Below are 12,212 nucleotides of genomic sequence, written 5' to 3'. Positions count from 1 at the left end.
GTTTTGCAGTGAGTAGAGCCCCACTAAGCTCCTTCGCCAGCAACTACCCTTGGCATCAAGCCACCATAGTCATGACCTCTATCTGTGAACATCTGTGTTTTATCTCCATTTATTTTGTGCATCCATTAGCAAGATGTATCCTGAAGTATCAGAAAAGCCTAAAAGAGGTTATTTTTGGGTCTGGAAATGCTCAAAAAATTTTCCATATAAGTTAATGGTAATTGTTTCTTTATACCCTTCTGGCTTACGAAAGGTTTCAAAAAAGCACTCTACTCTGAGATAGCGGTGGGGAAACCTATATAAGCTAACTTTGATTTTTTTTTTTTTCATTTTCTAACTATGTGGCTGTTATGGACTGAATGATTGTGTCCTCCCAAACTCATATGTTGAAGCTCTACATTTCCTTGTGATAGTAATAGGAGGTAGGGTCTTTGGAGGGTAATTAGAGTTAGATGAGGTCATGAGAGTGGAGGACCCCCATAATGGGATTAGCATAAGAAGAGTAAAAAACTAAAACCTGCTCTCTCTGCTCCACATGAGGACACAGTGAGAAAGTAGCGATCTACAAGCTAGGAAGAGGGTTCTCAGCAGAACCTGACCATGTTGGCACCCTGATCTTGGACTTCAAGGCTCTAGAGCTGTGAGAAATAAATTTTTATTGGTTAAGCCACCCAGTCTTTGATATTTTGTTATGGAAGCCTGTGCTAAGATAGTGGCCAATAGAGAAATAAAAAGCTTACATATATTGATCTTATATTCAGAGGCCTTGCTAAGTTTGCTCATTAATTCTAATTCTTTCTCAGCAGATTCTTTTGTGCTTTCTGTATACATCATACTGTCTACAAATAATGCCAGGTTTATTCCTACATTTCAAATCCTTCTACTTTTGGTTTATTATTCTTGCCTTACTATACTAGCCAGGACCTTGAGCACATTGTGAAATAGCAAGGCTAATAGTGAATATTCTCATCTCATTTACAATATCAGGTAAACAGTGTTGAACATTTGTTTCACCCTTAAGTACAAATTCCTTCTAGTTTTAGTGTCCTGGAACTTTTACATTTATTAAGTTGAATGTTGAATTTGATCAATATATTTTCTTGCATCTAATGAGATGATCCTAACATCTTTTATTAGTCTAGTGAAAGACAATGCTTGATAGTCTAACGTGAAATCATATTGCATTGGTCATAATGTATTCCCCTGTCACTGATTGTACATTCACACATACACAATCTGCCTCCCTATCTGATAGGTTTTAGGGCGTCAGTATCTATTTCCATGTGCAATTAGTCTATTGAGTTCCTTTCTGTTATGTTCTTGTCATGTTCATGTGCAAGAAGGCAACTTATACAACAAATTGAGAAGGGAAAAATTTCTCTCTCTTTTTAAAATTTTTCTGGCAGTATCTGTTCCATCATTATAATGATAACAACCTTATTCAGATTCTTGTTTCTTTCTTAATTGCATGCTAGAATGCGCAGTAAAGTTACCTGGGTCTGATGCTATCGTGAGAAGCGTTGTAATTCAGGTTTCATTTCTTTAGTAGTTATCAAATTTTTCTTATTTTCTTTTTTCTTTGTGTCAGTGAAATGTATTTTTTTCTAGAAACATACAAATTTCACCCCAATTTTCAAATTTATTGATCTAAAATTATATGTTCTTTTCCTTTTTAATGACTGCAATATTCAGATAGGCATTTAGCATATTACTGCGGTCAGCTTTTATTTTCTTCCAATAAATGCATACAAGTCATAACTATAAGCAAGTTACTCTCTAAACATATGTTTAGTTGCATCCACAAGTTTTAGTTTTCTTCCTTAGGTTCAAAATTATTTCTAATTTCTATTGATTCCTTTCTTAAGAATTCCTTTTGGACGAGTCTGCTAGTAATGAATTCTTTCAGCCTGTCAGAAAATGTGTTTGTTTCACTTTTATTCTAAATTAATATGTTAACCGGGTAGTTTATTTTCCTTCATTTCTTTAAATATGTCATTCCTTGGGGCACCTGGGTGGTACAGTCAGTTAAGCATTTGACTCTTGGTTTTGGTTCAGGTCCTAATCTCAGGATCATGGGATTGAGCCCCAAGTCTGCTTACTCCTTTTCCCTATATCTTCTCTCTCTCTCTCTCTCTCTCTCTCTCTCTCTCTCTCTCACACACACACACACACACACATCAACCAACCAACCAACCATCAATCAATAAGATGTCATTCCATGGTCTTGTGATTTTTTGTTGCTGTTGTTGTTGCCTTTGGTCTCTTGGTCTATTACTCCTTTGAATATGAGGTTTCTCTACCCCAACCATTAAATCTTAGACTCACTCTTTGCCTTTCTGCAGTTTTACCATGATACATTCAGGTATGGATGTTTCACCTCCTCCTCTGGGGTTGTGTTCTTGAATTTTGGATTGGTGGCTTTTGCCAGTTTTGAAAAATTCACAGCATTATCTCTTTAAACATATCTTGCACTGGAATGGTTTTGGAATTGTGAATAAATATTTTTTAGGCTTTCTCATTGTATTTTATATTTTCCAACCTCTCTTATATTTTCCCCCACTATTCATCTCTTCCTAGTTCATTATGAATATTTTCACATGGCTCATCTCTAATTTAGCAACTCTCCTTTTGCTGTTAAATTCATTCCTTAGGTTATTGTATTTTTCTGCTCTAGAATTTCTATTTGGTTCTTTTTCACACTATCATCTTGTTTTCTTGTAGATTCTAGCTCTCTGATGATTTAAAAAAATCTTTTCTACCTAGAAACAAGTAAAATATAGTTATTTTAATGACTATGTCTTATCATTCCAATTTTAGGTATCCTATGATTCTAATATTATTTGTGTTGATTTGTCTCTGCATATGCTATAGGGTATGTACACATTCGTGTGTTGGGCATTTAAAGAAAATAATTTGTAAAAATAACTTAAGATCTTGGATGGCATTATTTTCTTCCAGGGATGATTTTTTTCTTTGCTTCTGCCAGGCACCTAATATGACTAGCAATTTGGGATCTTACATTTCCAAAACTGAAACTTTCTCAGTTGCCTAGATGATTTGAAATTGGGCTGCAGTGGTAGCAGGGCTGGCTTATATCTGGATCATTCTTTTTCCAAGGATATCACTTTTCCATGATTTTGTATTCCTCCCCAGGTATGGAAATTTAGAAAGTGATCTACCACTGGAAACCCAGATTTTATTGTTTTAGTCCCATCTGCCTCTGCAAAGACACAAATGGCCTCAGTGGAGAAGGAGCCACACATGCTAGGGTCCTCTCTTTGGATTTCTGGCTGCTCTTGGATCTTGACCTTGTAATCCCTTGCTGCCTTTTTACCTTTAACAGATGTTTGTGTATATTCTGAACAATTTTTCCTAGTTGAACACAGTGGAATATTTAATTCAAATTATTTGGTCTGTTAGTAATAGGAGCAGAAGTCATTCTTTTTCTTTTCTCTTTTGGTGGTCTGAAAATATCCTGCCCTCCAGGTTTTATTCTTTAATTATTGTTTAAGCTAATTTATCATAACCTGAACATTTCCATAATTTATCGTCTTTAAAATATCATGGAAATCATAAGGAAAATAATGACTCTACATATTGGCATAAATAATGGACACTCACAGTCTCCATAGCTCACCATTCATGATAAATTGGAGGTAGTTGAACATACTGAAATGTTTTTTTGTATCCTCAGAGAAGTATTAAATCTAGAGGGAGCACAATTTAGAGCTGTTTTTGCTAGTGTATTTCCTAGCTGTTACTTTGCCTTATTCTCATAAAAACCCTAGGATATAATTAAAATGCTTTCCACCATAATAATTCAGATAGAGGAAAAGTAAAGCACAAAAGAGTGATATGTCCAAGTCCACAGAGTAAGTTTAGTGGCAATGCTGATACGGAGCCAGCTTAAATTATTTAAGACATTTCCACTAAGAGTAAAAAACAAAATGGCAGATAATCCAGAGATTATTCTTTTTTTTTTTTTTTTTTTTTAATTTTTATTTATTTATGATAGTCACAGAGAGAGAGAGAGAGAGAGAGAGAGAGAGAGAGAGAGGCAGAGACATAGGCAAAGGGAGAAGCAGGCTCCATGCACCGGGAGCCCGACGTGGGATTCGATCCCGGGTCTCCAGGATCGCGCCCTGAGCCAAAGGGAGGCGCTAAACCGCTGCGCCACCCAGGGATCCCCAGAGATTATTCTTAAGAAACTGAAAATTATCTTTTTATACTTTGATTTGGTGGTGAATATGCCTAGTGCTTAGGACAAGTGATTAAAAATATTTTTTTCTTTTTTGGTGGGGGAGGGCTGGCACATAATTTTTACAGAAACATTGTGTTTACCTTACCAGTCCTTTCTTTTCAAAACACATTCTAGAAAGTTCTGTGTGAAGCTCCACACAGTCATTTTCTTTAGAAGAGGTATTATCTGCTACCTGACTTTCCCTTGATTCTGGATTATTTACATGAGGCTGTAGTAGGAGAAACAAGATTTGCCCTGTGACAGGGTTGCAAAATGGTAATAGTGAACCAAAATACATCAGTGCACTGGGATCTGGGCAGGGCACGGAGTGGTGGCAGGTATCTATCCCTTCAGTGAGCCGGCCACAAGAAAGTGAAGGCGAGTTCCCAAGATGGCTTCCCAGCACTCTCTTTCCCTGTCTCCATGGCTCCTATTCTCTCCAAAAAGCATGTTCTACCTCAGTTATCCTTAAAGGAGGAAAGAGGAAGAAGAGGGGACATATTACATAGAATTGGGCTGGGGGGTCTAATTTTACTAGCACCATTGAGAAAAGTGGCCCCAACAGGGTATTTTAATTTCCATTGAATTTAATGTTCTTTAGTGTTCTTTCCTTAGTTCCTATCCCCTCTTTTCTCCAGATTTTGGATTTTACTTTAATAAAGAAGACACAGGGACACCTGCGTGGCTCAGGGGCTGAGTGTCTGGGATCACACCTTTGGTTCAGGGCATGATTCCAGTTCAGAATCCCTGTGAGGAGCCTGCTTCTCCCTCTGCCTGTGTCTCTGCCTCTCTCTGGGTCTCTCATGAATAAATAAAAAAAATTTAAAAAATAAAAATAAAGAAGACACAATCTCCATTGTTTACCACTCATGATAAATTAGAAGCAGTAGACCATATTACATTGTCTTTTGGATCATCAGAAAAGTATTAACACCAAAAGGAGTACAATTTAGAACTGCTTTTTCTGGTGCATCCTGATTGGTGGGGCTCCTAACTTGACTGATATCCTTGGAAGTCAAAATAATGGAGGACTTCTTATATAAGAGGTGGCTTAGGGACATACTAGGCATAGAATGGAGTAAATTGTATAAATGTTATTATTACAAAATGATAGGTCAAAGATTCTTAATATGAATTTTATACCTTCCTTCATATTAACCTCCCATGATCTCTAGGTGAGTCTTTTTTCCCATCCTCCTTTCTGGCAGAGACAAAATGAGAATAGTGGAAGGAGAACACCACACAGAGTGAGGAGAAGCAAGCAGAGAAAGGAAAAAAAAGTCTTGGGAGTGGAGAAAAATTGTTTGGAAAGTTTCTGCAAGAGTGTACAGATTGATGTGTGATACATTATCCATTTCTGGAGATGAGATGAGGATGATGATGAGGATCTTGAGGATGATAATGATAAGGCTTTGTTGCATTATCATTCTATAAGATGCAACTAAAAGTTATTTCTGGCATTTGGATTACACTTTTCTGAAAAGAACTCTGTGCAGAGGGTTCATGTCATTCAAAGATTCATAAGGGTTAACATTAACCATGGGACACTAACATTTTTGCTATTAGTTGAACTAAATCCCAAAAGAAGACTTCTGTAGATTTGTTAGTCATCAATGGTCTGTGGAAATTTTTTGCCTGAACTATTGGACACATGTAAGAGAAAGCTGGATCTTGGTAAAATATTTTAAAAGTAATCAAACTACAACCCATTTTGAAATCATGGGGTATAGACTGTCTTGGAATTTTTATAAAGGGAAGTTTTTCAAGTATAACAAGATGGTCATCCTTTTGGGTTGTATCGAAATAAATCATTTAACAGGACATTAGACTTGATTATTTCTAAGGTTGCTATGATTCTATGGTTTCTCATTCCCAATTTGAACCATACAGACTTGATTTATATTTAATCCAAAACAGAGTCTTTAATTCCTTGCTACTGAAATCTGGTTCTATAAAGGTAGTTTACACAGAATAAGAGGAGAGGTAGCACAGTGCGGTAGAGATAAGAACTGCAGAGGAAGGGAAAAGCAAACCAAAATCTCTTTTCCAGCTGTGTTTAAAATGATGGATTTTTTTTTTGTAAAGAACTTTGAATATATTAAAGACTAGAGTGTCATTAGCCTTAAACAAAGAATCTTCTCTTGTACTTCTATGCTTAAGAAAAATTTTTATCTTATCAATTTGGTGATGAGTGTTGGCAAACACTTTCATTGGTATTGGTGATACTTCCACATGGGGATTGCCTAGTGGTTTTATGATTGAACCAGTCAAGAAGCCAAAGTTAAAACCCTCCTCTCCCCTGAGAAAACATGAGAACACTATGATTTGCTCCCTCGGCCTTTCTCATCAGAGGCTGCTATGCTGAGAACAAACCCTCTCTGCTGAAGGATAAGAAATTTTCCAAGCTGGTGGGGTATGTTTTAAAAGGTACAATTCAGTGACCAGAACATGTGCTAAATAAGCAAACCTGTCCTTTCTCGTCTACCTCGACTGTCCATGATTATGATATAAGTGTGGTCCAGTGGCTGGAATTATGGTGATTTTTCAAAGATGCCAGTGTCAAAATTTTGCCTTGACAGTATATCTGTAACTACTAATAATGCTGTTTTGGGCTGACTCAGTTGCTTTGAAATTGCACGGCTCTGTTATGAGTAAATGAGAGGCAACCAATTATCTATAAAATAACGGCGTGCACAGAGGAGAGTTTGATGAATTACAAATGAACTCTGCTGACACAACAGGGTGTGGAAACCTGCCCTGCTCTGACTTTCTATCCAAGTTAGTTAGGGGAGATGCTTGCATCCTTTACAAACAACTTGGCCCCCCACCGTGGGGTGGGAGTGGGGACAGCGAGACAGTAAAACCTTCCCTCACTGGGACACACATCATTGCCTTAAAATTAAGTAGAAAACTTGGGGTGCCTGGGTGACTCAGTCAGTTAAGCATCTGTCTTTGGCTCAGGTTGTGATTCCAGGGTCCTGGGATCAAGCCTCACATCGAGCTCCCTGCTCATCAGGGAGCCTACTTCTCCCTCTCTCTCTGTGGCTCCCCTTGCTTATGCTTGCTCTCGCTCTCTCTCTCTCTGCCAAATAAATGAAAAAAATCTTTTTTAAAAAGAATGTTTTTAGAATTAAGTAGGAAACTCAACATGGGTGTGTAGAGGCAGCAGGCCCAAGTGTTAAATGCCTTAATGAAGAATTACTATGTTCCAGGGAAGATGCACAGTTAGATAAGGGATACAGATGCACTGTCCTCTGATGTGGGATTCAGAGCACACACTAAAAAAGCCATCGCAAAGCTGCATCTCAGAACTCAGCCCAGTGAGTGGAGAGCCAAGGCATAAATTCACCTAAGCAGAAGGCAGATGTTGAATCCTGGAACCAAAGGATTTCTATCCTCATCAGAGATCTGTCAGGTAGAGGGAGCTCCATTCAGCCACCCTTGGACTGTTGGCTCAGCCTGTGCCTAGTGAAGGCAGTGCCTTTTTTTCACTATGGCTTAAGAAATTCAAAGTCATTTTCTACTAGAGAAAGAATACGGAGGGTAGTCAAGACACCAAAACATCCTGCAGGGTTATTACATGGGAGGATGAAGAGAATCCTGTACAACTAATCGAATGTTGATGCGCTGATGGCTTCAAGAGACTGAAAGAACAGTTCATAGTTTTGAGATGTTTATCTCTGCGGTCCTACGGCAGTCTTATGCTGAGGATTAATGTGGTTTTATACACAAAGAAGATACAGGAGTTTCTACTTACTGAGAGGTTGCTAGGGATTTCCATACCAAACATTCAGCAAAGAGCAAGTTTTTTATCTATTACAGACCATTTTGCTTACTGGACATATCTGGGTATAGGTTTCCATATTCTTCTCTTCAGTACACTGGTTTTTAAGGTAGGCTAATGGCAAACAAGGTGTCAAGGCCGAGCCCTAGGAGTTGGCCCCCTAGGAGAAGCAGTGATTTCAAACAGATGGCAGTCAGCCTAGAGACTGAGCATGCCAGTGGGAGGCAGTGAGACATAAGGTGGGGCTTCCTGCCCAGTGTTCTCCAGCCAGGTACAGGACACTAGCCTCTTATCCCTAGGAAAGCTGACTCTGGTTCCCTCTCAGTGCCGTATCCTCTTCATATACCTAGTAAGAGACATAGGGAACACTGGCTTAGAGGGTTGCAACAGGCCTGGAGTCAGCTTGCTCTGGGTTCTAATTCTGACCTCTACTGCTTTTTTCCAAAGACACGAATCATTTGTTTAAGATAATCTTAGGTTATTTTCATTGAATCTCACTATAACTTATTCTCTTTTAATCCTTCTCAATAGGTCAGATAGAGAGTTTGTTTAGTACTGGAATCGAATGCCTCTGTAACAGTGGCTAGCGTCTCTTTTTCTTTCTTTCTTTCTTTCTTTCTTTCTTTCTTTCTTTCTTTCTTTCTTTCTTTCTCTTTTCTTTTTTCTTTCTTTCTCTCTCTTCTTTCTTTCTTTCTTTTTCTTTTTCTTTTCCTTTTTCTTTTTCTTTCTTTCTTCTTTTTCTTTCTTTTTAACAAAGAGAGAATGAATCTCTGTCCCAATAGTTTCAGGCGAGCAACTGTGCCAAGCTGGAATTCACCACATTGTTTTTCTTTCATATTTATTTGTATCCTTAACTTGTAATTACAAGTAATACTCATTTTTCACTGAGGTTAAGATATAAAGTTTAAAAATGAATCAGGTAAATAATGAGCACACAAAGATGAAAAAAAGCATGATGAAATGGGAATGAGAGTGTTTTGGGAAACACTGTACTTGCCCAAGGTCATATTATTTAGGCACTTGGTCATTTGGTAGAATAAAGAGGGCAGGCAGCCGAGGTCGGAATTAGCTTGGTCTGGAATAACTTGCAAGCAGAGCCATGTCAGTTGGTGCAAGTTCAGCCCCATTTTGGTTCCTGCTGTCTGGCTGCAGTGTGGCTGGGGAGGCAGATGTCAGAGTAGGTGGTGTTAACAAGGCTGGCAGGAAGTCCAGGAGGGAAGAGAGGTAAGTCTTCACAGTGGAATTCAGGCAAGCAGAGCAGGTGAAGATGTTAAGGAGAATATTTGGAGGATGCAAAGGTAGTTGGGATGAAATGGCAATGCTGGCTGGAAAAGCGAGCTCTTTTAGCAGGTTGGGCTGTACAGACACTAAGAGAATGGTCTTTGGGGTTTGACTGGGTTCTATATCAGCTCAATCACTTGCAACTATTTACCTTGGAATAACATAATGTCGCTGAGTCCTGGTTTTCTCATCATCTGCAAGACGTGACTATAGAACCCGTGTCTTAGAAATTTGGTAATGCTGGCTATTGTTATCAATTCCAGGGCTACAGTGTCTCTGCCTTTGCACATGTTATGAATTGTACAGTCTTGCTGAGTGAGCAACATCGGCATCTTAGGCTCTGCCTAAGACTGATTTGCTGCTGACAGCATAATGGGGAGACCTTGGAGAGGCCAAGTGTATCTAATGTTCAGATAAACAATGAATAATTCTTTAGGTCTAGGTATACTCAAATATTGCATGATAGCTCTATTTATTTAATTAAATTTAGGAAGTTCTATGAGCCCCTTACCATTGTATAAACATTTGGTGTGTAGATGCATTTTGAAAAGGAAGGGGGGGGTGTCAAAGAACCAGGTGGACCAGTTTAATGATCAAGTTTCTGGTAAAGAATGTTCCCTTTCCCCTTTGTCTCTAAAGGGAAAAAAAATTATATATATATATATATATATATATATATATATATATATATATATATATATGGTCCCTTTACAGATATCTTTCTTTATTTATTTTTAGAGAGGGAATGGGAGAGAGAGAATCTCAAAAATCTCAAACCCCACTGAGCACAGAGCCTGCCTCAGGGCTCAATCTCAAAATCCCAAGATCAGAACCAGAGCCAAAACCAAGAGTCTGACACTTCACTGACTGTGCCACCTAGGTGCCCCTTTGGTCCCTTTATGCTACAGAGCTGTGGATGCTCTTGGTGAAATCCTAGAACCCTACAGGTAAGTTCCTCCCCTCCAAGTTACTAGCTATGCTATTTGGCAACCCACATCATCCCTCCTTTTCTCCGTTCCCACATCTGACTGCTGGGAAAACTGAAGGTGATTTGTTTGGTTCATAACCAAAGACCTTTAAGGAGATATTAATGATAGTTAATTATAAAAAAAAATAAGCACTGTGGCAATAGCTCATACAGCAAGTTGGGATACCTATCCTTTTGGCAGGATTTACAAAATCAGTTGATTCACCCTAGGCTTCAAGGCAGGACAAAAGCAAAAACTGACAAAGCAAAGCATACAAGAAACTTGGGTAGTAAGTTTAAATCCTCTTCGGATGTCTAGAAAATGTATTCTATCAGAGTCCTACAATTCAGCAAGCCTCAGAAAAAGCCTAAAGCTTTCTTGCCTCTATTTGAAACAGCCTGGTAAGTTGAGTCTGAGAAACAGTGACTCCATTTGAATGGAACATTCCAAAATGACACAGTGGCTTTCATAAGAGGAATAGAAAGAGGTCTGCAGTCATGCCTGTAGGTCTGTGTTCTTAGGCAGACTAACTTGATCCAGAGGAAGGAAGGAAGGAAAGGAGGAGGGAGGGAGAAAGGGAGAGAGGAAAGAAGGAGAGAAATAAGAAGGTGAACAGTGGAAAAGGTTCAGAATAAATGATCAAAGACAGCATCTGCTAGCACCACACTATCCTTTCTGGCAACTGAATGCAAAGCTGACAAACTAATGACATCCTCCAATGTCATTCTCCAATGAAATAAGCATTCTAGAAAGCATGTGCCTGAGCACTACGACACACTGAACAATAATGGGGGATGGGTAGTTGATACTGGGTCTTTAAGTAATTAGAATACTTTAAAAAGGAGGCTGGAGAGAGAATGCCCAAGAAATGCAAAGGTATTAAAAACTAACTAAAAAAGATTTCTATTTCGAAGTGAAAACAATACAATGAATGTGTTTTCTACCTAAAAATCATGATCACTAAGTGGCAGATATAATTTTATATAATTCAGTTGCTACCAGTATTCACTAATTGGGGTTTTGATTTTGTCTGGTCTACTTTAGTAGCTTTTAATATAAACACAAGACTACATGAAGCAGGCAATTCCAAAAAGGAAAAATAAATTATTCAGGGGAGAGGTGCTTTATCCAAGGTCCATGAAAGGAGGTTTATTAAAATGCAGGATACACGGTATTTTTTAGTCCAGGAATGCCCCCATTTTTCATGGCAACCCCATTTATTTGTACATTTCAGAAGATCCATGAGCTCCTGGACATTGTATAAAAATTTGGTGTGTATACACATTTTGAAGAAGGAGACTGGCTAAAGCTTTCTACCAGAACCTTAAATCTGTGATCTCTCAACAGTTAAGTAGTCACTAATGCAAAGAAATAGTTGCATCATGTCTGATCTTTCTCTGTGCCTCTGAGCTTCCCAGTAGCCAAAACTAGAGGGAAACACAAAGCCATCCAGGTGGCTCAGTTGGTTGAGTGTCTGACTCTTGATTTTGGCTCAGGTTATGATCTCAGGGTTGTGAGATTGAGCCCTGCATCAGGCTCTGTGCAGTCTTCCCTAGATTCTCTCTGTCCCTCTCTCTCTGCCTCTCCCTTTCCTCTCTTCAACCAACTAACCAATCCATCAATCTTTTTTTTTTTTTTTTTTTTTTTTTTTTTAAAAAAAAAAAGGCCATTTACCAAAGAGATAAGAAGAGACTCAAGTAGAAGGCAGGCTGATCTGGTCATGAGGTAGTGAGCTGGCTCACAGCACCTTGCAGACTAAGGTGGGAATTTGAGACTTGATCTCTTGAAGGGTTTTGGCTTTTTAAATGGTCAGGTTTGCATTGCAAACTATCTTGGGCTGCTTGGTGAGGTTGGATTGGAGGAAGGCGGGACAGCAGGACACTGTCTTGAGGTGGTCAGGGGGAGGGGACTGGGAGGAAGTAAACAGCCAGAAGGGTCA

At 38.7% G+C, this 12,212-nt stretch overlaps 1 protein-coding gene across 8 annotated transcripts in view; it reads right to left on the bottom strand.

The window, feature by feature from the left end:
* Positions 1-12,212, bottom strand: part of FHIT (fragile histidine triad diadenosine triphosphatase) — a 1,388,110-nt gene that overhangs the window by 13,383 nt on the left and 1,362,515 nt on the right. The window lies entirely within an intron of this gene.

The sequence above is a fragment of the Nyctereutes procyonoides genome, unplaced genomic scaffold (assembly GCF_905146905.1).
Source record: "Nyctereutes procyonoides isolate TBG_1078 unplaced genomic scaffold, NYPRO_anot_genome, whole genome shotgun sequence".
Taxonomy (NCBI): Eukaryota; Metazoa; Chordata; class Mammalia; order Carnivora; family Canidae; genus Nyctereutes; species Nyctereutes procyonoides.
The sequence above is the reverse complement of the archived record's forward strand: the minus strand, read 5'-3'. Positions and strand labels throughout refer to the sequence as shown.